The sequence below is a fragment of the Argopecten irradians genome, unplaced genomic scaffold (assembly GCF_041381155.1).
Source record: "Argopecten irradians isolate NY unplaced genomic scaffold, Ai_NY scaffold_0434, whole genome shotgun sequence".
In the NCBI taxonomy this organism is placed as follows: domain Eukaryota; kingdom Metazoa; phylum Mollusca; class Bivalvia; order Pectinida; family Pectinidae; genus Argopecten; species Argopecten irradians.
In genome coordinates this window covers 18,912-39,751 of record NW_027187901.1, presented here as the reverse complement: position 1 = coordinate 39,751, position 20,840 = coordinate 18,912, and the positions used below count along the sequence as shown (strand labels likewise).

General features: G+C 35.6%; 1 long non-coding RNA gene across 1 annotated transcript; it reads right to left on the bottom strand.

Moving 5' to 3' along the window:
- Nucleotides 1-2,721: 2,721 nt before the first annotated feature.
- On the bottom strand, nucleotides 2,722-13,655 carry LOC138312715 (uncharacterized). Its single transcript, XR_011207029.1, has 4 exons — nucleotides 13,591-13,655; nucleotides 3,878-3,983; nucleotides 3,483-3,585; nucleotides 2,722-3,010 (listed from the first exon to the last, which is right to left on the bottom strand). It is a non-coding gene; the product is annotated as an uncharacterized lncRNA (long non-coding RNA).
- Between the last annotated feature and the right edge of the window lie 7,185 nt (nucleotides 13,656-20,840).

Here is a 20,840-nt window from a genome sequence, read left to right as displayed (position 1 = left end):
GATCCCCTAGGTCAGTCTACTGGATCCCCTAGGTCAGTCTACTAGTATCTCTAGGTCAGTCTACCGGTATCCCCTTAGGTCAGTCTACTGGATCCCCTAGGTCAGTCTACTAGTATCCCTAGGTCAGTCTACAGCCATCCCCTTAGGTCAGTCTACCGGATCCCCTAGGTCAGTCTACTGGATCCCCTATTGGTCAGGATTTCTACTGGATCCCTAGGTCCCAGTCTACCGGAATCCCCTAGGTCAGTCTACCGGTATCCCCTAGGTCAGTCTACTGGATCCCCTAGGTCAGGTCTACAGGATCCCCTAGGTCAGTCTACTGGACTCCCCTAGGTCAGTCTACTGGATCCCCTAGGTCAGTCTACCGGATCCCCTAGGTCAGTCTACCGGGTATCCCCTAGGGTCAGTCTACAGTATCCCCTAGGTCAGTCTACTGGATCCCCTAGGTCAGTCTACTGGATCCCTAGGTCAGTCCTCTACAGTATCCTTTAGGTCAGTCTACCGGATCCCCTAGGTCAGTCTACTGGATCCCCCTAGGTCAGTCTACAGTATTCCCTTAGGTCAGTCTAACCGATCCCCTAGGTCAGTCTACTGGATCCCCTAGGTCAGTCTACTGGATCCCCTAGGTCAGTCTACTGGATCCCCTAGGTCAGTCTACCGGATCCCCTAGGTCAGTCTACAGTATCCCCTAGGTCAGTCTACTGGATCCCCTAGGTCAGTCTACCTGGATCCCCTAGGTCAGTCTACTGGATCCCCTAGGCCAGTCTACAGTATCCCTTAGGTCAGTCTACCGGTATCCCCTAGGTCAGTCTAACGGAATGTCCCCTAGGTCAGTCTACAGTATCCCCTAGGTCAGTCTACCGGATCCCCTAGGTCAGTCTACTGGATCCCTAGGTCAGTCTACCGGATCCCCTAGGTCAGTCTACTGGATCCCCTAGGTCAGTCTACCGGATCCCCTAGGTCAGTCTACAGTATCCCCTAGGTCAGTCTACTGGATCCCCTAGGTCAGTCTACCGGATCCTCTAGGTCAGTCTACTGGATCCCCTAGGTCAGTCTACAGTATCCCCTAGGTCAGTCTACAGTATCCCCCTAGGTCAGTCTACTGGATCCCCTAGGTCAGTCTACTGGATCCCCTAGGTCAGTCTACCGGATCCCATAGGTCAGTCTACTGGTTCCCCTAGGTCAGTCTACTGGATCCCCTAGGTCAGTCTACGGGAGCCCTAGGTCAGTCTACCGGATCCCCTAGGTCAGTCTACTGGATCCCCTAGGTCAGTTCTACCGGATCCCCTTCTAGGTCAGTCTACAGTATCCCCTAGGTCAGTCTACTGGATCCCCTAGGTCAGTTTACCGGATCCCCTAGGTCAGTCTACTGGATCCCCTAGGTCAGTCTACAGTATCTCCTAGGTCAGTCTACCGGATCCCCTAGGTCAGTCTACCGGATCCCCTAGGCCAGTCTATAAGGTCATCTCTAAGGCAGTCTATAGTATCTCTTAGGTCAGTCTACTGGATCCCCAGGTCAGTCTACCGGATCCCCTAGGTCAGTCTACAGCATCCCTTATTTCAGTCTACCGGATCCCCTAGGTCAGTCTACCGGATCCCCTAGGGTCAGTCCTACTGGATCCCCTAGGTCAGTCTACAGTATCCCTTAGGTCAGTCTACACCGGATCCCCTAGGTCAGTCTAATACCGGATCCCCTTGGTCAGTCTACCGGATCCCCTAGGTCAGTCTACTGGATCCCCTAGGTCAGTCTACTGTATCCCCTAGGTCAGTCTACAGTATCCCCTAGGTCAGTCTACCGGATCCCCTAGGTCAGTTTACAGGATCCCCTAGGTCAGTCTACCGGATCCCCTAGGTCAGTCTATAGTATCTCTTAGGTCAGTCTACCGGATCCCCTAGGTCAGTCTATAGTATCTCTTAGGTCAGTCTACCGGATCCCCTAGGACAGTCTACCGGATCCCTTAGGTCAGTCTACCGGATCCCCTAGGTCAGTCTATACCGGATCTACCGGATCCCCTAGGTCAGTCTAAGGTCAGTCGCGGATCCCCTAGGCCAGTCTATAGTATCCCCTAATGGTCAGTCTACCGGATCCCCTATATCAGTCTATAGTTATCTCTAAGGTCCGTCTGCTACGGATCCCCTAGGTCAGTCTATAGTATCTCTAAGGTCAGTCTACCGGATCCCCTAGGTCAGTCTACAGTATCCCCAAGGTCAGTCTGCCGGATCCCCTAGGCCAGTCTATAGTATCTCTAAGGTCAGTCTACCGGATCCCCTAGGTCAGTCTATAGTATCTCTAAGGTCAGTCTACCGGATCCCCTAGGTCAGTCTATAGTATCTCTAAGGTCAGTCTACAGAATCCCCTAGGTCAGTCTATAGTATCTCTAAGGTCAGTCTGCCGGATCCCCTAGGCCAGTCTACAGTATCTCTAAGGTCAGTCTGCGGATCCCCTAGGCCAGTCTATAGTATCTCTAAGGTCAGTGTACCGGATCCCCTAGGTCAGTCTATAGTATCTCTAAGGTCAGTCTACCGGATCCCCTAGGTCAGTCTATAGTATCCCCAAGGTCAGAAAACAAGAAGAAAACAAGACTTTATTGATATTTTCACTTTCTGATATTGTATTTATTTTTTACATTTAGTTAATCCATTGCACAGCATTTGTAATATACAGTACATTTCAGTGTTTATTATTAAATAGTCATATTACATATATAAAAATGCTAGTACACTTTACATTAATACTTTATATTTTTACCATAAAATTTAATATAAACATAAGTTATTAATAATTAAATAATTTCTTATTTCCAAAATGCATTTAGTATTACACAACTTTTAGTAAATAGACAAGTGTAAATACAAAATGTAGAGTAATAAATAATATATACTATAGACGTGTTCGTTATACAAGACTGCACATTTTGCATACAAAAGGAACTCCTACAGCATTGGCCATCTGTTCTCCCACGCAGTGGTTCTTTTTGTGAAAGACTCTGTCATAGGTTTGGCATTGTAACTGAAAAAGAGAACATTGAAATTTGATAAAAATTGAACCACTGATATGATCATATTTGTTTGGTTTGGTCTTTATTTAATGTAAAGATAAATCTATTGTTTACACAGAACTTAAGATTTACATTGTGACCTCATTATAAGATGTGAGAAAAGTGTAATTCATAAGATTAATTTTAAAAAAAAAAAAAAAAAAAAAAATACTGAAAGATAAATACAAAACTGAAAGACATATCAAACAATGAAAAGGACCTACAATATTGTTATGGTCTTCATTGGTGGTTTCGAATCAGTTCAAGGACAAAATTCAGTTAAAAATTGTAAACCATCAGTATTGCAATTGTGTCTCTTTATGTATAATTTCAGTATCAAAGTACAGACAGAACTGTTTCTAAAATAGAGTACCGTTAATGCAATTGAGTAAAACATTTATGAATAACTTAGAATTGAAAATAATTTTTTACACTTTATCTTACCTTCATCAAGCAGGAATGTACGTGCAATCCCCCTTCTCTTTGATTCCACATCAGTCCTGGAGATACCCAACAATGTTTCTCCTGTCAGATGTCTTTCTGCAAACTGAAATTTAGTAAAAGAAATAGCAATAAATGCAGTAGGATTTGATTTTTACATTAAGTGGAAGTTATATGTAAAAAAATCCCCAAGAACCAGTTTGCAGAGCATGTTGCACTTCTGACATCAGAAGGCTTTAAGTTACAGAGAATGCATTGAATAATTGAATATTTAACAAATCATAAATTGACATTTGGAAAATAGGGAAAAAATAGATAAGATGGAAACATAAAAATTAAATAGGTCAATAAATTTTACAGAATTCATCATGATTGAGACTTATTTAACCCTGACTTACCATCAAACAATACACTCCACAGTTGCAGCTGTCTTGTTGTTGAGCGTGGTCTTTGGTCTCTAAATGCCAGGATGTTTTATACACCAGAGTTTTATTGACATGATTTCTGTAAATGATATGAGAAATTATACATGTATATATGTACATTTTTTTAGTAATAATCAATGTAACTGTCCAAATTTTATTTGGTTGATATATCACAAAATCCTCAGACCTTAGTCATTTCCTACCAATTCATTTATATATGTTTCAAAATATACTGCAACTATAATAAATTATCTCAATGAATAAAATTTAAACACAGCTTTGGTAGTTAAATGTAAAGGTATTTTTTCAATTAAAAAAAACGAGAAATTCATTGCTACCTTTCCATCTATCTCATCAGTTATTACTGGTACTTGACAGTTATAATCATAGTCAACTAATCTACTAATTCTTATTCTTCAACAATGACGCACCTTACTGTGAGAGTGCATCCCTTAAATATCATGATAACGTAATATTAATAATATTAAGCCATTTTATCATGTAGACATGTAGATTATAAGTGTTGTAAATTGTAATGGAGAGGGAGTTTGTAAGTTATAATTAGCTTGTGTCCTATCCTCTTGCTAATATGGCATACAATATGTATAAACAAATCTTTAAAATCTGTATTGTTTTATTTGATAATGCTCCGGGTAAACCGCGCTCCGTATCAGAATAATGTCTGTCAACAGTAAGGAGAGAGTGTAGGTCAAACGGGGTCACTTTAAACTTCCTTCTATTAAACTTCGCTAAGAGGCTGTTATCAAATTTTAGTACGTAATCAAGATAAGTGTGATTTATTTTCGGAATAGTTATAGAGCAGCTTTGTTTAGGCAGTTCAGGTTCATGTTGCCAGTGTAGAGGATTTTATGGAGAACACGAATGTTTACGTTTTTATGCGCTTTGCAATATTATACAAACTTGAGTCTGATTTCAGAAAAAGAATTCAAAGAGTCACCAGAAACGCTATTTATCGTGTGTGAGAGAGAAAGAAGAAACCAAAAAAAATGTTTATTCGGGTCACACAGAAGATATTAAACGTCATTTAAAGACGAAAGTCGATGGAAAATATTACAGACGGAAAGTGGTCGCATATTAAACACTAAATTGTAAACACAACTGATTCCAAAGTATCCATTTGATGAAATAACTTACTTTTTTAGTTTAATAAGTTAACTAATCATTGTTATATCAATGTGAAATATCAATAAAAAAATCCCGATTTTTTGTAAAACTACATAAGTGAACAAAAATGTTCATCTAAATGCTAGAAAAATTATGTTTCACACACTTGAAATTGATACCAGGATGCCTTCGCTTATAAGCTTTAAATCGAGCATTTTTTTAGTATCAGTACAGAACAGCTTATCTGAGGAAGAGTGCTTGTCAGTATATCCCACCGTCCCTTTAATTTGACAAGGACAATTTCGCGTGCTACCAAGTAGTCAGATTGGGTTACAGATTAGGTATCATGAACTATTGTAGCGAAATCAGACACGCGCGACATTTGTGTATCGTACTTACGGTCAATTAATGTATGTCTTTTGATAAATCACTATGTATTCTTTGTGTACTTCATGCAATAGTAATGCATTGTGTTTTGTATTAAAATATATATAATCAGTGGACTGTAAAGAGGTATGTGTCCTACAAAGAGACCAACAATTGTCGTACCTGTTAATTATGTCACGCTGTTAATTAATTATAATACATTTTATGTAAATTCATCCTTCGAGGTTAATGGTGCCAATACTCTCTGGGTAAATAAAGGAGGTAAACAGAATTCCTGTTGATCTGGCTTAGCAGTAGGTTAGTCTTTCAATACTGAGTGGTACTGTACTTAACGTTGTGTTTTGTGTAATTTAAACAGTCTGTTTATACTCAGATCAGTATCCTACCCTGTCACACATAAAATGTACTTTATATGTACTTAAATATCACTAATAACTTACCAACATATAAATACCATGCATGTGCCTGCCCGCCAGATATACCAGACATACAAAGAAGGGGTTATGACTTAATAATACTTTTATAAAATAATATTTACATTTTGCCACAGATACTCCCATTGCTCTAATGGTAATCGTGATCTGCATTATGAGCCAATAAATGCAGCCTAGACTTGGTGTAGTGATATCTATATAAATGGATGCGAGTCTTGACACCATGTTAGTCCGCGTGGGACAATTGACATTGTAGTTGAATTAACCAGTTTGGTTATGACACTATAACAAAAATCTTTTAAATATCTGGATAATTGAAAGTAAACTGAAAAGCTACTGAAAAAAGGTTGAAATTTTGATGTATTTTCAAATTTTAATGGGGACTTTTTTATCACATTGAACTTGGCTGTTGAGGTTAAATTGCTGAAGTGAAAAATTCAAATGTTCACTCGCATTTGAATTAATGTTTTACTTTGAACTAGAAAGTAAAATCTAAATATAACAATTAAAGGATTGTTAGATTGCATTTATTGGAGATATAAATGTAATCTGGCTGGCAGATTGCTAAATATTCAATATTCTTAATTCAAATATTCTACTCTATGATATAAATATGCTAAAATCCTAGAATAAAATTACTACTGTAACATTTCGTTCTCCAACTTTAAGCTCAGATTAACCTCCAAAAGTTTCAACAGTATCCTCACCACCCCACCTAGAATACACTGTACCAATACACAAATAAAACAGTTGCATATTTACTTCTTATAGATATATTGATCAACTAACTCTAATATCCCTTATCTTAACAGCCAGCCTTACTGATAACACTAACTCTACTAAATTAATTAACACTTATTAGCATTAGTTATCCTATTGATATTTATAGTGATGACTTCATAGAAAAACCACGGACCAGTAACTGTCCCCACACATGACATCCCATAGTGTTACCTCACCAATACAAAACCAAGAGATATAATCCAAGGGACATTATCTAGTTATATATAACCCAAAATAATACACAATAATATGCGGCTTGTACAAAATGAAACAAATACTTGTTTGTCTATCAATTTGGTTAATTATAGCGATTCGTTAACGTTCGAAGCTTTTGAATAGAAAACATTCCATTATTCTCAAAACAAAATATGAGAATAAAATAGTCTATGATCTCTTTAATAGAAGAAATGAAACCAGTTATTGTAATGAGACTTGTTCCAATATGCAATATTGACAGTTGATATTTATACAGATAACCACATACAATATACTATATTTATATACATTAAACAATCGCGCTAAATTATATATTGTGCATGCTATCCATATCATCCCTGATACAGAGTTTGGTTAACTACTGATATCAGTAGTTTGAGTTTTGATGCTCGTCATAATGTATGTAAACTGTCACATCATCCAATGAAATTCTATAAACTGTCACATCATCCAAAGAAATCCACTAAACTGTCACATCATCCAATGGAATTCACTAAACTGTCACATCACCCAATGAAATTCAATAAACTATCACATCATCAAATGAAATTCACTAAACTGTCACATCATCCAATGAAATTCAATAAACTGTCCACATCATCCAAAGAAATTCACTAAAACTGTCACATCAGTCAATGAAATTCACTAAACTGTCACATCATCCAATGAAATTCACTAAACTGTCACATCATCCAATGAAATTCACTAAACTGTCACATCATCCAAAGAATTCACTAAACTATCACATCATCCAAAGAAATTCACTAAACTGTCACATCATCCAATGAAATTCACTAAACTGTCACATCATCAATGAAATTCACTAAACTGTCACATCATCCAATGAAATTCACTAAACTGTCACATCATCCAAAGAAATTCACTAAACTGTCACATCAGTCAATGAAATTCACTAAACTGTCACATCATCCAATGAAATTCACTAAACTGTCACATCATCCAATGAAATTCACTAAACTGTCACATCATCCAAAGAAATTCAATAAACTATCACATCATCCCAAAGAAATTCACTAAACTGTCACATCATCCAATGAAATTCAATAAACTGTCACATCATCCAAAGAAATTCACTAAACTGTCACATCAGTCAATGAAATTCACTAAACTGTCACATCATCCAATAAAATTCACTAAACTGTCACATCATCCAATGAAATTCACTAAACTGTCACATCATCCAAAGAAATTCACTAAAACTATCACATCATCCAAAGAAATTCACTAAACTGTCACATCATCCAATGAAATTCAATAAACTGTCACATCATCCAAAGAAATTCACTAAACTGTCAATTCAGGCAATGAAATTCACTAAACTGTCACATCTTCCAATGAAATTCACTAAACTGTCACATCATCCAATGAAATTCACTAAACTGTCACATCATCCAAAGAAATTCACTAAACTGTCACATCAGTCAATGAAATTCACTAAACTGTCACATCATCCAATGAAATTCACTAAACTGTCACATCATCCAATGAAATTCACTAAACTGTCACATCATCCAAAGAAATTCACTAAACTATCACATCATCCAAAGAAATTCACTAAACTGTCACATCATCCAATGAAATTCAATAAACTGTCACATCATCCAAAGAAATTCACTAAACTGTCACATCAGTCAATGAAATTCACTAAACTGTCACATCATCCAATAAAATTCACTAAACTGTCACATCATCCAATGAAATTCACTAAACTGTCACATCATCCAAAGAAATTCACTAAACTATCACATCATCCAAAGAAATTCACTAAACTGTCACATCATCCAATGAAATTCAATAAACTGTCACATCATCCAAAGAAATTCACTAAACTGTCAATTCAGCCAATGAAATTCACTAAACTGTCACATCTTCCAATGAAATTCACTAAACTGTCACATCATCCAATGAAATTCACTAAACTGTCACATCATCCAATGAAATTCACTAAATGATTTATATGGATAATGATGACAAACACAAAGACAAATTGAAGTCAACATTATAAAAATGATCGCATTAACACTTAGCTGCAAATGAAAGCAGAAAAAAACAAAACAGTATCTCCGAAGTCAAATAAGTTTGTAAAGTAATCGGAACATGCTATTAGAGATGTGAGGTGTGAATAAATAGCCATAAAACTACTTAATTGAACAATAACGTACAATTAATTGGATTCATCAATATGTGTTAAACTATTAGAATTGTCACCTAGATATCCTCGCCATTCGCTGAAATATTTTACTTATGATTAAATGACAGCAGTTTATATGGCTACGAGTACATATCGTTACATTTCCCCGTCCCTTTAATAAGACGTGTGTGATATAACCTTTATATGAAAAACAATCAATGTGTGCGTATAGAGCACATGTGACCAGGCTAGATTTACAGGTAATTAATCGTTTTAAAACGCCCTAGTGAAGTACCGACCAGTTTAAATACCGTCGATTGTTTATCACTTTACCAGTCCGTCCCTTTAAATTAGTAGGTGCAATATATAACCATGATCTGAAATCGGACAAGACAGTCAAGGTGTGTTACCAAGAATTCAGTCTGTGTTAATGGTTAGATAACGTGAACTATTTATCTATTATGACCTGGTTGATAGGGCACTATTGCCTCATAGTATTGTCGAGGGATGGAATAGTGCCTGAGCCGAAGATTTTGTTACTACAATGTAAACTGGTGATATAACTTGGTTCCGTTTTATATTTTGTAACGAAATGCAAAACCTTTTAAAAGTTTCATCTTATCATGTTCATAAGGTATTGATTTGTAACATACATTATTTATATATAGATATATTTATGTATGATTACAAATGTTAGTGAACTATAAGGGGGTGGTGCTCATGAACGATATTTTTTTCATTATCAATATTTCTTATTGGAATATCATTAGGTACAGGTGTAATTCAATTACTTGAACAGAAACATCATTATTTCGACATGCTATCAATATTCAAAAGCTCAAGTAACAGGAAACATTTAGAGACTACTTATTACACAGATATAATTTGGTTCGTAATCGTACTATACTTTCAATGCAATTGTATTGATTTGTGTCCGTATATACGGTATTTTTTACCTGTAGAATAAGTATTAATTTGCAAATGAGTGTGAGTATAATTTGTAGAAAACAACAGTCTAACGACTATATCGATTTTGTAAAAAGGGCGAAGATATGAAAGATAATCGATGTGGTCGATATCGGTATCAGTTTGTCTACTGATGATGTGTGCGGTATCGAGTTATAAGGTTGTTATTTTACATTGTATAAAAACAATAAATGTACATAACGTTAATGAACATAGCGTCTTAACAAGAAGAATGCTTTTATATTTGTCCACTCTCAATATTATATTACATTGTAACATTAGGTATGGATATAAATTAGTGCGGCACATGCATGTTCTCACTGTCTTTCACATCGAAATATGTAATAAACAATGTTGTACTATAACAATTATATGAAAAATTGTGATATTAAAACAATAAAGGAAAACGAATCATGTAAATATTCTGATTGTTTATTTTACAATTTGTTTAGTGGAACCATAATTCCCAACCAATTATATAATAATGCTTATGGCATAAAAATTGATTTAAAAATTGATGAATTGATTTATTAATAGTGACCAATTTACGTACACATCGAAGGCGGCAAACATCGCTAAATCCTTCTGAAGTCATTGTAACCAGGAGTATTCAATTGAAAAATACCTTTGCTTGATAACAAAGGTTGCTGTAGGATTCTAATTCATTTGAATGAAACCATATATGTGTAAGCTTTATAAGTATAAGTAGTGCAGTTAGACTTGTAGACTGGTCACCAGTCTCTAGAACATTGGAAAAATCACTAAAATTTGGCTTGATTATCTTTGTCCCTTCTACATAAAACTGATTCTAAGTTTAAACTAGGGGAGATGATCTGGTAAAGAACTCTGTTTGAAAAAGTTTTATCAACAACTTAGAGTCTGGTGGCCATTCTATAAGACCTAGTTACAAATAACATTCCACAAAACTTAGTATACTCCAGGAACACTTTTTTTTATTGTATTATTTATTATCGTAAAGATCGAAGACTATTTAAAGAACTTTCTAATTTCTCAGTTTGATATCCTTGTTAATAGAAGACAGATAGTGGTGTAAACCTTACCAGTTTGTTATTACAGATTGTGTGTTCAGTAACCATCAGATAAATATCTGGCTGGCCAGTGTAAAAGAAGGATCTGATGTTCCTAAGTCGAGACACACGCGGCCAAACTTGGCATATCAAATGATAAACTCGATTACGGATTTGTGCAGTCAAACTAGAAATTTTTCATTTTCTTAGTACATTCTCTATCTTGTTCATATAACATTAGATAACTTCATCGGCAAACAGTTGAATAAATCACTATTAAATTAAACATGCTGATAGGGTTGAACGAGTTAAATTTAATATACACATGCTTTTTTATATTTGTTTTATAATTCTCTGTTTTCGGTTAAGTCTTCTCTGTTTGTTAAGTATATGAACATTTTTTTCCTAAATACAGTTAATTGTTGTAGTTTCTCCCTGATTGACAAATGACGTTCTGAGGAAATCATAGACAGCCAATGACATAATGATGGTAAACCGTTTATCGTACGGCACATACATTATATTACAATTAATTTGAAATGATAACTATTCTTACTTGTTTTAATGGAATAATACATATCCTTACATATAATTACTATGGGGAAATGTGTGTGAAGCCTTTAGATGTGATCAATGTTTTTATTCTGCTGTTGTCTGCTTTCACTCCATTCGAAATATCGTGCAATACTATTCTATCGTGTCAAAATGAAACTGAACCGGATCTATAAATAATGGCACTATGACGTTTTACATTTGCCATATAAATGGCCATTGCTGTATTTGGTTTGTATAGCAAGTTATGGTAGGAATTGCCACGCATCACTGGAATCGGTATGCGTTCTGAAACAACTGACGCAAAAGATTAACTTAGCAGTAAATATAAGATAACAAGGTATACAGTAACGGTATATGGGTATACCATACGACAAACCGTCGTTTGTAAGAAGTAAATGATCTCAGATGACAATCATGCAATAGATCTGTTCAACTGATTGACTGTGGGAGCTACGTGTGCGTATTTCCCTGCAACAGTAAGGGAAGAGAGTGTAGATCAAAACGGGGCCAGTTTAAACTACCTTAGTGAGGTTTTGGTTCTCTGAGAGGTTGTTTTAAGTATGTAATCAAGATAAATATGAGTTATTGTCAGAATAATCATGGAGAGACTTTGTTTCAGTAGTCCAAGGTTTGGATATCGTGGATTGGAGTTAATGTAAGATGTTGTGACGCTCAATCTGTGGATGCATGAAAGACAATAAAATGTAAAAATAAGAGGACAAGGAAATTACCACGAAACTTATACTAAGGACTGAGAGATAAATCAAATAATGGTCATCACAAACACTGCATTTAAAAGACCTACATATTTTATTATACAAATTAAGTCTATCATATTAACTTTAAACATTTCAAGTAACATATACATATATAATATATCAATAAAAAAAAACACACACACAAAACTATTTATACACTTTGGGCCTTGGAGAATAGTTCAGCTGTGTCCGAAAGCGACTACATAAAATTAGTATTTACGTAATAAACTAAGATACAGGGAGTTGTCCATTCTGCGGGAGCGTCCTAGGATGACAATGTCTTCGACGCCAAAGAGCATCGTCCCGACTCCCTGTCTGTCGCAAGATGTTGCACATATTTGGCGGGAGCTTCCTTAGGTAGATGAAACCCAAACTAGACTGTAGGTAAACGTGTAATCATGCAGCATCCCGACGAAGACTGAATGGTACGTTTTACAGTGCGCATGCTCAGAACTGACCAGTGATCAAGAACCCCCAAGGGGAAACCAATGTATGCGTATGTATATACACACATGTACAAGTGCGTGTGTTTATATAGTACATAACCTTACAGTAAATAGTGTTTGATTGTAACAGGGGAAAACAGAGATTACTGTGATGTGTATAAATCACATTTATTGTAAATCAATATATTATCATTAATTTAACATGTTGTGACGCTCACTCTGTATTAGGATGCATGTAAGACAATAAAATGTAAATAATTAAAAGACAAGGATTCACCATGAAACTTATCTATTTTGTGAGAGAGATGAATAAAACAAAGGTCGGCGATTTTTTTATTTGGATTCACAAAGACTATATTGAACGTCATCAAATATCAATAGCCGATGATACATTTTCAAGAGGACGTGAACATCAATTAGTGACATAAACTGCGAATAAAACAAACATTTTTATGGTATCATTTGATCAAATAATTTATATTTGAGATCAGTGCATTAAACCATTTATTATTCATTTTGATACGAGGTATGAATACGGAATTCTTATTTTCTAAAACCACATACTGTATTGATGATTTAAAAATAGCTAGGGAAATTATGTTTCAGATGACATTGACACTTATATATCGCGTATTTGCCTCAACACTTTAATGGTATTAGTACAGAGCAGTTTGTCTGAGGCCGAGTGCCTGTCATATACCCCACCGTCCCTTTAATTGGACAAGGGCAATATAACAGTGATCTGAAATCGGAACCGACAGATAACGTGTGTTACCATGTAGGCTTTAGTTTAGGTAGCAATTTAAATATCATAAACTATTGTGTATCTTACTTACGACCATTCTTGGTCCACTCTTTACTTCCTGAGAAACGCACTGTAGTGTAGTGATCTATGTCACAGAGGTGTGAAATGACAGATAACGTGTGCCACCAAGTACATGTAGTCAGCTAAGGTTACAGATTAGAGAGCATGGACCAGTGTAGTTATCTATGTTACAGAGGTGTGAAATGACAGATAACGTGTGCCACCATGTACATGTAGTCAGCTAAGGTTACAGATTAGAGAGTATGGACCAGTGTAGTGATTTATGTTACAGAGGTGTGAAAATGACTAGATAACGTGTGCAACCAAGTACATGTCGTCAGCTAAGGTTACAGATTAGAGAGTATGGACCAGTGTAGTGATTTATGTTACAGAGAGTGTGAAAATGACAGATAACGTGTGCAACCAAGTACATGACGTCAGCTAAGGTTACAGATTAGAGAGTAATGGACCAGTGTAGTGATCTATGTTACAGATGGTGTGAAATGACAGATAACGTGTGCAACCAAGTACATGTTACGTCAGCTAAGGTTACACATTAGAGAACAGGGCCATTGCTGCGAATCAGACACGCGACATTGTGTATCTTATTTACGACCAAGTAATGAATCCACTCTTTACTTTCAGCGCACGCAAAGTAGTAGTAATCTAGTTAACACAATGCGGAATTGACAGTAGGGGGACAGTTTGATTTTTATTATCAAGCATGTTGACAATTGTCTTCTGTTTTAAGATATGGCAAATTGAAAGTATCTATGCTATACAACTGTATATGTTGGTCGGTAGGTATTTTCCGGGTACTAGGATTTTGTAGGCAGTAATACAATGCACAACTTATCTGAGAACGTGTTTCTAATCAATAAAACACTATCAAACAAAATGTTAATCCTAAAAGGACGAAAAAGTAATCACTTCCTCCAGTTGTACAGTGTTTCTATCCTCTGTATTACCGATTGTTCTATACCATTATAGATAACTGTTAAAATACACAAACACAATGCCATTCAAAGACAATACTAGTTTTATAATTAAAAACCGGTTTGATTGTTCAAAGTGTTAAATGATATTTTATGATAATCATTAATTTCAGTATTTCTGATTTATTTAATTTATTTTCGAATATTTCTCGCAGTGACATATACTACTTACGGTAATTGCATTTCATTTCACAAAGTACAGGGGAGACAATCGATAAAAAAACATGATTAAAGATATGGAAATTAGCAAAACTAAAATGCTAGATGATACGATATTTAAATTTCAAAGTAGGCTGCATTGGCATATTTGATCGCCATTAAATATCCCAAATTAAATAGCCGCTCTTCAATGTTAATTTTCTGAATCCACTAAATCTAACAGAACATTAGCATTATGTAGCTTAAAAGATGTGTTTAACAATCGGAATTAGCACAGATATGTCATCATTTATTCGCTTTTAGTATAAAACATTTTAAATGTTGGCGAGTGTTTATCGTTTGAGGATATTGCCATTACTAATTTTTTTTTAATTAACATTCTTTTTACGATGATAACTATAGAACATTTTTAAATGTCGGCGAGTGTTTATCGTTTTACCTGTCATTCCCTTTAATTCTACATGTACAATATAAGCATGATATTAAATCAGAATCAACCGACAGCGCGTGCTAGCCAGTAGTCAGTCCATTGTAGCGGAATCAGACACACGACATTGTGTATTTTTATGAGGCGCAATATAGAACACAGCATACCGCCCAGTTTCTACTGTCAAGTTAAAAAACATTTTAATTTCAGTCATTTGTGTAAAGTTGTATTATGATTAACACTGTAACATATATATAACTGGTGACTCTCTATAGATTGGTTGAAACGTTTAGTATTTACATCACTGTTGATAGCGTCATAAATAGGCGTATCTTTTTCAACATATACGGAATCTACCGAATGCGTAACTTAAAAAAGTGGTGATGTGCATGGAGTGTAGATCGATAGAATTCTTTGTTATTCGTAACTCCGAGGACGTTGCTGGCAATTCAGTTTCCTCTATACATTAATATGTGAGTCCAGCACTTTACTCCATCATTAGTCAAAAAATTATAACTTCAAGAACTAAAAAGAAATATAGTAATCAGCCAATGACACCATTTTTACACGTAGATAATCCTGGTGTGCGCAAGAATTAACTCCCGTATCCGTGAAATATGAGAAGAAGGATACTAAGTGTGTATATTTGATGGGATGGCTTGAAAGGTTTAGAGTTCTGATTATTTGTGTCTTATACGTACTTTTTGGTATGTGCCCCACGTTTTCATGAACCAGTCCTATACACCATAACGAACCGTTTTATAGTTGGTCATTATCAAGTTCTCCAGTGATAATCCAAGGGGTATTAAGCTGAATTCGACATGTATAAACGTTGTATGTCCTTTATTGATCCAACATAACAGGGGCTCTCGAGATGAAAAATAAACGATAAAGTTTATGGTAGAGTAATTTTATCTCGCGTTACAGATGTGTATTATCCGGTCATATTATTTTATACGTGTCGAGCTATCTACGCTTAACACACAAAGAATGTAAACCAATATTTTGTTTAGTAATTGCAGCAAATGTTTGTAAATAGAACAAAGGCAGGAAAAGTCATAGCTGCATACACGAAATCTTGATGCTGCTAGAGTGCATCCCTTAAATATAATGATAACGTAATATTAATAATATTAATCCATCTTATCATGTATCACTTGTATAGTTATATGTGTTGTAAACTGTAATGGAGAGGACGTTTGTAATTTATAATTATGTCTTGTGACCTAGTCCTCTGCTAATATGGCATACAATATGTATAAACAAATCTTTAATTCTGTATTGTTTGACTTGATAATGTTCCGGGTAACCGAGCTCCGTATCAGAATAGTGTCCGTCAAAAGTAAGGAGAGAGTGTAGGTCAAACGGGGTCACTTTAAACTTCCTTCTATAAAACTTCGCTGAGAGACTGTCAGCTAATTTTAGTACGTAATCAAGATAAGTGTGATTTATTTTTCGGGATAGTTATAAGAGCAGCTTTGTTTAGGCAGTTCAGGTTCATGTTGCCAGTGTAGAGGATTTTGTGGAGAACACGAATGTTTACGTTTTTATGCGCTGTGGAATATTATACAAACTTGAGTCTGACTTCAGAAAAAATGCAATGAGTCACCAGAAAAGCTACTTATCGTGTGTGAGAGAGAAAATAAAACAAAAAAAATGTTAATTCGGGTCACACAGAAGATATTAAACGTCATTTAATGACGAAAATCGTTGAAAAATATTACAGACGACATAATCTAAAATTGTGAAAATGGTCGCATATCAAACACTAAACTGCAAATACAACCGATTCCAAAGTATTCATTTGATGAAATAAACTATTTTATAGTTATATATAAATGCGAGATATTAATAAAAATTCCCAAATTTTGTAAAACTACGTAACTGAATAAAAAATGTTCATCTAAATGCTAGGAAATTAGGTTCCACACTTGAAATGATACCAGGATGTCTTCGCTTATAAGCTTTAAATTTAGCACTTTTTTAGTATCAGTACAGAACAGCTTATCTGAGGACGACGAATGCTTGTCAGTATATCCCACCGTCCCTTTAATTTGACAGGGACAATTCGGTTACAGATTATATAGCATGATATATTGTAGCGAGATCGGACACGCGACTTTGTGTATCTCACTTACGGTCAATTAATGTTTCTCCTTTGATAAATCACTATCTACTCTTCGTGTACTTCATGCAATGGTAATGCAATGTGTTTTGTAATAAAATATATATAATCAGTGACTTTAAAGAGGTATGTGTCCTACAAGGAGGCCAGCAATTGTCGAACCTGTTAATTATGTCACGTTGTTAATTAATCATAATACATTTTATGCAAATTCATCCTGTAAGGTTAATAGTGCCAATTAACACTCTCTGAGTGTATAGGGGAGGTCAACTAGAGCTGTCTCAATTCCTGTTGATCTGATTAGCAATAAGCGTAGTGTTTCAACACTGAGTGGTACTGTTCTGAACGTTGTGTCCAGTGTAAGAACATCGGTCTGTTCTATACTCAGATCAGTATCCTACCCTGTCACACATTAAGTGTACTTTATATGTACCTAGATATCACTAATAATTTACCAACATTTATCGCACCTCGGACAGAAATGTCCCCAAATGATTGGCGGAGAGCCGTCACGTGGTGACCCCCTATCACTTTATAGGGGGTCATTAAATTTTATTATGGTGCAATATGGCGGCTCTCGCCCTCGCTTCAAAATTTAAACACATTATCTTCACCTAATATATACCACTTCATTACCGTTAAACTATATATTACTTGTTATTTTTGTGTAAAAATAACTTTAATCGTTTTATTGCTTAAAATTAAATGAAATGCATATTTTCAAATACGAGTTGCTTCCCCTATGCCAGTTTTAAAAGTTGATGACGCGGCGAAAGGCAAACGTTACAATTCAAGCGTTTTCTAGACTGTGATTATAAACAAATGGATGAGTTCGTACCTACCGATCAATACTCACTCTACACTCAATTAATCGGCATACCTTGTAAGTGATTATCTCAACTCAACGAGAATGCACAGATGATCAAGGAGATTGCACTTTAAATGTTAGATGGATGTTTGTGTCACTTTTGTTTGTGATGCTTTCAATATCTACAGCCAGTTTGGTGTCGTATTGAGGTAGGCCTGTCTTACTGTACACTAAGAATGTCGAATATTGTTGATTTATGGATATTCAGTACGTATACTGCAGGTTCCATAATACAGTATATTTGCAAAGAAATACATAAATAGATATGTAGGCCTACTGCCTAACGTTAGGCCACTTCTGAATTATGTTAAAAGCGGCGATTGGTTGTATCCTTCGCCAGCATATTTTCAACTTTGAATTCAGATTCTTGACAAAACAAATACGAAATAAAAACCTTATGAAACAAAGGCCCTCGATGCGATAAATTCGTTATATAGTTAGTTACTGACCACATATAAAGGCATAGAGGGTCAGTAAGAAGTATAGCAGGCTCGGGCTACGCCCTCGCCCCCATAAATCATTAACTGACCCTCTATGCCTTTATAGGGGGTCAGTAACTGACTATATAACTAGATTAATAAATACAATGCATGTGCCTACCCGCCGGGGATACCAGATAGACATTCAAAGAAGAGGTAATGACTTATGAACGAATAACACTTCATAATATAATATTCTACTCTATGATATAAAATGCTAAGATCCTAGAATAAAATTACTGTAACATTTCGTTCTACAACTTTAAGCTCAGACCGACCTCCAAACGCTTTTCAACAGTATCCTCAACATGTCCGTCCTTGGACTTGTCGCACTTTCTAGCGACCATGGTGTTTTAACACCGCTCGTTGACCGTATATCTTGCTGCCATAAAAGCCCCGCCAACCCACCTAAACTACGTGTACCAATACACAAATAAAACAGTGGCCACATTTACATCTTATAGATATAATGATCAACTCACTCTAATATCACTTATCTTAACGGCCAGCCATAATTCTACTTAATTAATTTACACTAATTAGCATTACATGTAGCCGGTCTAGAGAAAAAGAAATATATAGACGTTTCCAGGGAACAGAATGAAGTTATAGAGGAGATTATGCACACAGAAATATCAGAGAGAATGATGATGGCGTGAAAGGTTTTATAACAATATACGACTTTGGCGGCGAAAGAAGTCTTCTACAACACTCACCATAGTTTTTTGTCCAGTAACATGGTGTTTATTGTTGTATTCGACTTAAAGATGTGTACAGATCCAGAAAGATTGGCAGCAGGATATGGTAATTATATCAAACGGATTGTTAATTATAGTTTTAACATAGTCCGCATCTAATGATTTCAGTATGCAGTAACGTTATTGAGTGTCGGTTTTTCATTTGTTATTACATGTATGTAACCCTGATCAATACCAATTGCAATATACCACCCGGCTACAAAGAGCGTCTCTTTAGTCAGAGGTTCCGACCCCTGGCAGATGCAGTGATTGGATTTATCATATAACTACATGCTCTGTTGCATTATCAGTCATGTATATCTCCTTTGAATTCAATGTTGACAGGTATAACGGAGCAGTGGCTGAAGAACATTGCCACCTATGCTATTGACGACTTCGCAGTCTATGCCAGAACTCCACCCGTGATCCTCGTATGATCCCACCTCGACCAAGTTTCGTCTGATGTAAGGAATTTATTGTATGTGCTCAATCAGTAGAATAGTATATGCTTACATCATTTCACCGGACTTGTGCTTCGTCCGTTGCCGTGCTTCTACATTCATAATACATATCTACAAGAAAGCATGAACACTCACAAAACAACATACATTTGTAATAATATCCGCACCGGAGACCCCAACCCCTAACATATAACCTTACTCCTTGCCCAATGTAGAATACGTCTTTCTGTCAACGATGATCATCATAGATAGTGTAGTGTACATTTGTTCAAATAGAAGCATTGCTTTGCTATACACTGATTGTTATTTCTTTAAGTGATTGCACTGAACAATTATAACTTATATATCATAACCGTAGAGAGAAGAGCAAGAAGCAATGTTTGCTGATGTTCTTCAAACTATCCACGATAATCCAACTCTGCAAAAGCCATCTGAACTATCAGTTGTACCTACACAAACGACTTTCGCTTCCCATCGAGTGACAAAATGGTGAATATAGGACGAATTGAAAAGATTTGAAAACGCCTTGAATGCATCGGACCAAATGGTTGTGAATGGATAAAGAGAGATGATATTTACGTTTGGTTCGAAGATCCGTGAATAGTGGTACGTGCTTTATTTCATCATGCATGTAATTGTGCTAATAATTGACATTGTTTTATTAAGTTAAAGTATTTGTTATATCAATAATCGTGCTTTATTTTTTTTCTAGGACAAATAGACAGCAAGGTTATCTGAAGGTGAGTCAATTAATCAGTGAAACCTAAGCATACAATTCTGATAATTTGCTGTACAATTCTGTTGAAAATGTCACTTGTAGTGTTAGTTTCTCAACCCTTTTTATTCCACCCTTTTTGTAACTTTAGCAGATTAAAAAGTATAAAATATCAAAATGTTACATTAAATCAAACAAACAAGACATTAGTGTATTTGATAAATAAAAACTGAATCAAATTACTTTAATGTAGGAAGAACGTTATTCCTTGCCTATGAAATAGTTTAATAATTAAAATTAACTGTAATTACAGAT